The following is an 8085-nucleotide window of genomic DNA, read 5'->3' as shown; positions in this document are numbered from 1 at the left end:
TAACCTTTAGAGAGCCCACCAACAGGAAAATTATTTCCCAGTATATTTTTTTTTCCTGCTGAAAAATTCAAAAGCCCAGCCTCAGGCAGTAGAAACACAATCAGGCTACAAACATGATGAACACACTTGTCTCTCCAGCAGGGAGGGTGGCAAGAAAGGCGTCCCAAGGCCCCTGGGGGGCAGGCGCGATGAGAAAGGCAGAGGCTGTGAGAGCTTCTAGAAGCCTCTCGTCAACAAGATCAGTTAGGTCGCTGTAAGAGCATCAGTCCAGACTCTTAGACAGAGAAAACCTAACAGCCACTGGCAACAGGAATGGTCATGCATTTTGAGAGCCAGTTGGAGTGTGCGTCTGTGGGTACATCGGCTTAAGAGCTTGGTGCCTCTGGTGCAAAAGCAGTTAGATCTATGCAATGTGTGGTCCCTGGTGTCTGCATCAGTGGACGAAATGCAGAATCTCAGGTTCCAGCTCAGACCTACTGAATCAGAACATACCACTGGGCAATGTGTTGGTATATGCCGAGATGAGCCCTAATTAATGGTTGTGTATTGCAGAGACAGGCCTCTGATCTCATGGGCTTTCTGTTTGGCATAAATCTATATAAACACAGGGCTGTGGCCTATAAGTCAGTGTCATTGGAAGGAGGTGACCCCTAGTCCCTAGTCTATCAAGAACAGCTCCTTGGGGCACCTGGCTGATGCAGTTGGTTTGGTGTCTGACTCTTGGTTTCAGCTCAGGTTGTGATCTCAGAGTTGTGAGATCAAGCCCCGCATCAGGCTCTGCATTCAGTGTGGAGTCTGCTTAAGTTTCTCTCTCCCTCTCTCTCTCTCCCTCTGGCCCTCCTACCACCCCCCCCCCACTTTCTCTCTCTGTCTCTCAAATAAATAAATAAATCTAAAAAAAAAAAAAGAATAGCTGCCTAGAAAAAGGACTCAACTTGTAACTAAGTATAAAAGAGGCCAGGTTGGGAGCCTCTATAGAGGGACAATCCTAGATACAAATATTTGAAGCATCCTTTTGGAAGGGGCTACATCTTCAGGCAGTGGGTGGTAAGTAGAAGGTTCCTCCAGGGAAACCAGGAAGCAGAGGAGATACATATTTCTAATTGGGCCTCAATATATCCCCTGCTCTCAGACCCTTGTTCTGTCCCCACCCCTAGGCCTACCCCCAGGCCCTGCCCCTCCATACCCCTCTCCCCCTAGACCCAGGCCTTCTCATAGACCAAAGCTCCCTTCTCCTCTGTACTGATCTAACTACTACCCCAGCCAGGCTATAAAACCTCCTCCACCTCTTAAAGCCATCACACCCCCTCCACCCTTTCTAAAGGACAGCAATCCTAAATCAGGGAGAAGTTATGGGGAAGGCCTGCTTAAAACCCAGGAACACCTCCCAGAGGCATTCCAAGTCCCCTCTCTCCCCCACCACACTGCCACCTTTCTCAGCTTGCAAGTGCTACTGCAATTGAATTGAAGGGCATGCAAAGAAGGTGAAGGGCTGGAGTTGGCGCTGCATGCCCAGACTTCAAGGGAAGAGGGTCCCTGACAAGAGGAGAGTGCCCCGCTCAGTGAGCAGCCTTTCTCTGGGATCCACCCACAAAGGTAAGTGCCTTTCAGACCACATCACCTATTCATAATATCATATTCTCAGGACTAGCAGGTAAGAAAGGCCGGAGGGTTACTATTATAGACTTGTGTATAACCAAATGTGCTTATAATCTTCTAAAGTCTTGATGCTTTGGACAGCACTTGGGGTCAGACAGACTGAGGTTTGAGTCCCATCTTTACCCTCTATGAGCTTTGTGACCTCAGGCAAATTACTGAACCTCACTTTTGTCCTTAATTTCTCTTCTGTAAAATGGAGAAGAATAGTGATCTCATAAGGTTACTTAGATGCACAAAATAATAATATATATTCTCTGGCATATAAGAAGGTCAGTACATTTTATTCAAATTATTATATCAAAAGGATAACGTATCCAAACATATTTCCTATACAATGGAAATGGTTCCTAACCTTAAATAGTTTTTAAATACCTAAGGCTAAAATTTGAACTTGACACTTTATTGGTTGAATGGTAGGAATACAGGCTGACAATGACTTCAGACTTTAGAACCAGACCAATTAAGAGAATTTTTCATCAATATAAATATTGATAAAAAAATAGGGGCATCAGAAGAATCGAAGCTGGTTGAGGAGGGAGAGGAGATGGGAACAGAAGCTTTTGTGACACTGTGTTTGTAAAATGCTGCTAGCACAATGAGAACCAAAGGAAATCCAATATTAACATCATGAAACAGCAATAGCATCATTAATCTCCCTCTCTTTGCATTTCTATTATCAAAGCTAGGCATTTTGCATACAGGTAATAACACATTATTTACAGATTTCAACCTCTTGGTACTAAGTGTACTTCCTGGGTAATGCAAACATAATTTTTTGAAATGCAAATGTATGTTCATTTACCAGTAATCCTGAATTCACTAAAAAAGAATTTGCCTGCTTCTATCAACACCTTTGGGAATCAACAACTACTTTTAACACTTATATAAGTCAACTCCCAGCTGTACTATTTATCAGTATTTAGACTTCAGCCATAGTAAATATATAAGCTAAAATATTTACAATCAAATATATTTTCTGTAATAAATGATTAAGAGTCTCTAAAAATCAAGCATTGTACATGTGCATTCACAAAATGAACAAAATGTGAGAGCTAAAAAGAGTATTTTGAAAGTATATATATCTTGAAAACAATCCAAAGTTCAAACATCACTCTTTACTGAGTTCAGCTCAATATCAAGAAATGCCACACCAAGAGAGTCTAATTTTGGAAAGTTTTCACCTGAGGGGAAACAGAGTTGGTCTGAAAAGAAGCTTGGATGCATTTCCCACTGTAGTGTTCACTGCTGCCAACATGACAGCAACATGTTGGAATTTAAGAAGAAGAATGACACAGAAAGAGAACATGAGAACAAATGCACCTAAGGGTTTCTTCAAACCAATACAATGTCACCAGCAGCTATTTTCTCTCAGGACACAAGGAGCTAGACATGCTCTCAACCTAGATACTGAAAGAGAAGTACCTAATGATGGATTTGTTGCCTTAAACTCCTGTATTCACATATGCCTATCTCTAGGGGATGAATGGCTCCTGTGGGAGGGACCCCTTCTCTCATTAAGAACCCTGTACTTTATGCAGGAAAATCAACATCTTTGTTGATTTTAGAGGGGCTCTAAACTAGACTGTGTGATGCCTCCAGCTGTAATGAACACTAGTGGATGGGAGGAAAGATACTGAAGAGTACCTCTGGGAGATTTGGGGCAACCCATTTAGAATATGCCAACCTCAAATATTCATTGAATATCTAGTCTCTAAAATGAGACTCTGAGTTGAGGGAGCAAGGAACAGAGAGCACCCACTGTCTACAGGGAACATGGGAACGAGTAGCCGATGGATTCTTTCTCTTGCAAATTGTATAATCAAAGAGAATTTCTAGGTATTTTGTTAAATGGGCTGAGAAAGTATATCTTAGTCCAAGTGCAACAGATTATTTCAGTAGTCACCTCTGCAAGAAAAACAATGCTAATAGTCACCATTTATTAAGCCTCAGCCATCTTAGTTCCTGAGAGTATCATTATACCATGTAAATTAAATTCTGGTACTTCTTCAGAGGTTCATGGGGTTTTTTGGCAGGTAAGGTGTATGTTGGTTGAATTTCAGGCAAGACGAGTAGGAAAACCTGAGATAAGTTCCTTATTTCCACTGAGGACAAGGCAAAAGCTCCAGATTGGCTTTTCAGAAGCTTCAGCCAGCCCTGAGCAAAGCAGAGGCCCTGTCATCAGAGACTTTGCACCAACAAGGCTTGGACACTCACACTGAGCTCTTTGTCCCATGCATGGCTAATTTGAAGACTTCTGACCACTCCATCTGCCCCATGTGATTTTATTCTAAAAATCACATGCTATTGTTGGACCAGGAGGGGCTTCAAAGACAATTCGTGGTAGACACCCTTCCAGGAAGAGGGAACAGCTGTTGATCAAGACTCTGCTTTTACCCAGCATCTCACTGCCTCATTTGCAAGTCTGAGGGATGCATTATCTTTGGGTAATAAGCACTGTTTTTTCTCTATTTGCAGTAGGTAGGACACTGTGCTAGGTGCTGGAAAGAAACTTCTGATGCACACCCTGTGAAATTCTGTATCTGGGAGGCTGGTTGTGCTGCTCCACCTTGGATCCAACAATCCCTTCCTCCAGGTCTCAGTCTCAATCTGTCCTGATCTACCACCATGATGCATTTGACTCACAAGCCTAGAGAATCAAGTTTTGCCTCTGCATTGAACTGCTCTAACATAATCTCTGGTAGAATTTAGTAGACCTGCAATACATTTAGAATATCACATTTTATACCATTTAAAAGGATTTGTGTTTTATATTTAAGTTTAAAAAGGACTTTGGGGTGCCTGGGTGGCTTGGTCAGTTAAGTGTCTGCCTTTGGCTCAAGTCATGACCCCAGGACTCTGGGATCAGCCCTACTGGCCTCCCTGCTCAGCAGGAAGTCTGCTTCTCCCTCTTCCCCTCTCCCTGCTCATGCTCACTCTTTCTGTCTCTCTCTCATGCTCTCTCTCTCTCTCTCAAATAAATAAAATCTTAAAAAATTTTTAAAATAATTTAAAAAAGTAAAAGGGACTTTGGAAAGCAACTGCTCAACCTCTCTACTAATGGGAAACTGAGACCCAGAGACAGGGTGACATGCCACGGTTGTTAGATCACTAGAAACTGTGAATCCTAGTCTAGGGCCCTCTCCATTCAGAGACTAGTAAACCAAATGATTCCTCAAGATCTGCTATGAACAATAAGATGAACAGGGTATCATGAGGGAAATAGCTTAAAGCCACTCTTTCTAACATGAGGGCTTTAATTTGGAAATTAGAGAGTGCTCACTACCATTTCTATAGAATATTGGCCTCTCCTTCTCTCCTACTTTCCAAATGCCATGTGAATGTTACTCTTTGGCAGATTCTTCCCTAAACCCCTAGGAGAAAGGGGAACCTGTGCAATGTGGCTCACAGCTTCCTTCTGGAAGAAAGAGGTGGTGATGTTGAGTTGACAACAGATGATCCTGCACTGATGAATTCATTAGTGTTAAAAAGTGTGATGGGGCAGGGAGGCCATGACTACTTAAGCAAGGGGGATTGTTGAGCTGTTAACCAATTAACCAGGGAAGTAACTGATCAGAATGAAGCTTTTCTAAATCCTTTCTCTCTCTCTCTCTCTCTCTTACTCTCTCTCCTTTTTTTTTCCAAAAACTGCCTGGGCCCAATTACTTAGAAAATGTCCTCCCTCGCAGGAGAGATCATGTTGGAGAAAAAAGAAGTGCCATTTAGGAAGTTAGAAGCTATAGTGGGTGCTGACAATCATCCTCTGAAAAGGAAAAATAGCTGGGACGTGGGGCTGGGATCGTGATAGGAAGAGAACACACTGGGAAGATTTGAGAGACTGCCACCTTTGCTAAGTGAGGACAAACCAGGAGGAGGGGCTCTGGACTTGGATACAAACTGATCTCAAACTTACCCAAAATGAATGATATCTTCTAATCAGAGATGTGATATGTTGTGCATTATTCCTCATAAAAGGCAAAACCAAATCAATGGACATGTTTATCTTACAAATTCTCCAGGTAGTAGGTTTTATGAGTTTCTTGTAATAATTCATTCAATCTATATTTACTGAGCACCTACTATATTCCAGGTACTGGACTAGTAGAAAATACATAGATGAATGAGAAAAAATCCCTGCCTTCAAGGATCTAGTAACCTAGTGTGGAGACCAACTTTTTTTTAAGATTTATTTATTTTAGAGAGAGTGTGAGCAAGTGAAGTGGGGGAGTGGGAAAGAAGGAGAGGGAAAGAGAGAATCTCACGGAGACTCCCTGCTGAGCACAGAGCCCCCAATCTGGGGCTCTAGCCCACGACCCCAAGATCATGACCCAAGCCAAAATCAGGAGTCAACGCTCAACCAATTGCACCACCCAGGGGCCCCAATGTGAAGACAAACTTAGCAAACCAGCCACTGCTATAAAATACACTACAGGCTATGACAGAGGAACAAAGGACAATGAGAAACAGGAAGGAGTAAGTGTCTGGTTCCCTCTGAGAGGGACAAGTTTAGCGGAGGAAGAAATGTCTGAACTGAGTTTTGTAAAATGAATAGGCATTCAATAGGCAGAAAAGTGTGTGCTGTATGTGAGAGGGCATGAGGCTTCTAGACAATGTACATGAGCAGACAGACATCATGTAATGGTTCAATTTTATGAGCCAACTTGACAAGGCTATGGTGCCCAGTATTTTGGTCAAATACTGGTCTAGATGTAGCTGTGGAGGTAGTTTGCAGCTGTGGTTATATCACAATCAGCTGACTTTACATAAAGGAGAATACCCCTGACACTGTGAGTGGGCTTCATCCAATCAGGTGAAGGCCTGAACTGCAAAACCTGAGGTTTCCTAGAGAAGAAATTCAACCTCAATACCAGAACATAGAACCCACCAGCCTGCTCTATAGATTTCAGACTTGCTAGCTCCCCAATAACATCAGCCAATTCCTTAAAATGAATCTATGAACATATATCCTATTGATTCTATTTCCCTAGAAGACCCTGATGGATACATATCAGGTGCACGATGCGCCTGAGCAAGAAGAGGAAAGACACTGTGGCAGAGGTACAGAGGTGGTGGCGGATGGAATCATAGGAGAGGTTAGCACCATTATGAACTTTATGCATTATGCTCAGTAATTGGGATTTTATCTATAAATGAACAGTGGCCACTGAAGGTTTTTAGGCAAGGACTGCCAAGCCTATTAGAAAAATTCCTTGGGGGCGTCTGGGTGGCTCAGATGGTTAAGCGTCTGCCTTCGGCTCAGGTCATGATCTCAGGGTCCTGGGATCGAGTCCCGCATCGGGCTCCCTGCTCCTTGGGAGCCTGCTTCTTCCTCTGCCTCTCTCTCTCTGTCTCTAATGAATAAATAAATAAAATCTTAAAAAAAAAAAAGAAAAATTCCTTGGGACCCCCCAAATAGAGGAATGGCCTCATAGACACTCAGACTGGACCCTAGGATTTACTCTATCACTTTTTTTTAATATATTAATGTTTTCTTTATTTATTTGAAAGAGAGAGAGAGATGAGCCAGAGGAGGGGCAGAGGGAGATGCTGACACCCTACCAAGTGGGGAGCCCAACACAGGGCTAGATCCCAGGACTCTGGGATGATGACCTGAGCCAAAGGCAGATGCTTAACCAACTGACCCACCCAGGTACCCCTAGCCTATCACTTCTTTATGTCTATTCACTAGGTCTCTGAGCTTCTTCACCTTGTTTTTGTGTGTGCAAAGTGAGGTATATGAGCAAGCCAGGTTGTGCTGGTCACCAGAATTTCAGGTCATCCACCCCTATCAAGGGCCTCAGGGAAGCCTATGAACAGAGATACTCAGCCTGTCACCTGCTTCCCCTGGCCCATCAGTATTGCAATCGTCACCATCCTGAGTGACAGCCTTGGAAATTCATCACCATGTCACATTTGGCAGCTGAATCAACGGGCGCCTTTTATTTATTTATGAACTGAGCACTGGGGAGCAGTGAAGCTCTGTCTCCAGATCTATAGGGCTGCTGATTTTGAGAGAGCAGCATATTTATTCAAAACCATCCTCAGCTGCGTGAGACCTTTACACATTTGTAAGTAAATAGAGTGGGATTATTCATGCTTCCTGTGCAGGCCCCCATTCATTGCCCTCCCCAAAGGCTGTAGGCGGCCCACAAGTGAGAAGGTTCCAGCCAGTCAGAAGGGCAGCATTCATCACCAGGTGATTTATTTACTGCCATTCACCTAAAGGACTTCAGGCTGCATTGTAGAAGAATCACTAATCTGCCAGAAAAAAATGGCCACCTTCCTACTCATGCTCTGGAGACAACCCCCAGCAGGTAGCACCAGGAATTGAGGCAGGGAGGGAATTCAATACTTAGCCCAGAGAACAGCATCACAGAGGGCCACCCTGGCTTGACTTCACAGTCAACCCAGCATGCACAGCACTGCATG

Source organism: Phoca vitulina, unplaced genomic scaffold, assembly GCF_004348235.1.
Source record: "Phoca vitulina isolate PV1807 unplaced genomic scaffold, GSC_HSeal_1.0 scaffold63, whole genome shotgun sequence".
Taxonomy (NCBI): domain Eukaryota; kingdom Metazoa; phylum Chordata; class Mammalia; order Carnivora; family Phocidae; genus Phoca; species Phoca vitulina.
Note: the sequence above shows the minus strand (reverse complement) of the source record.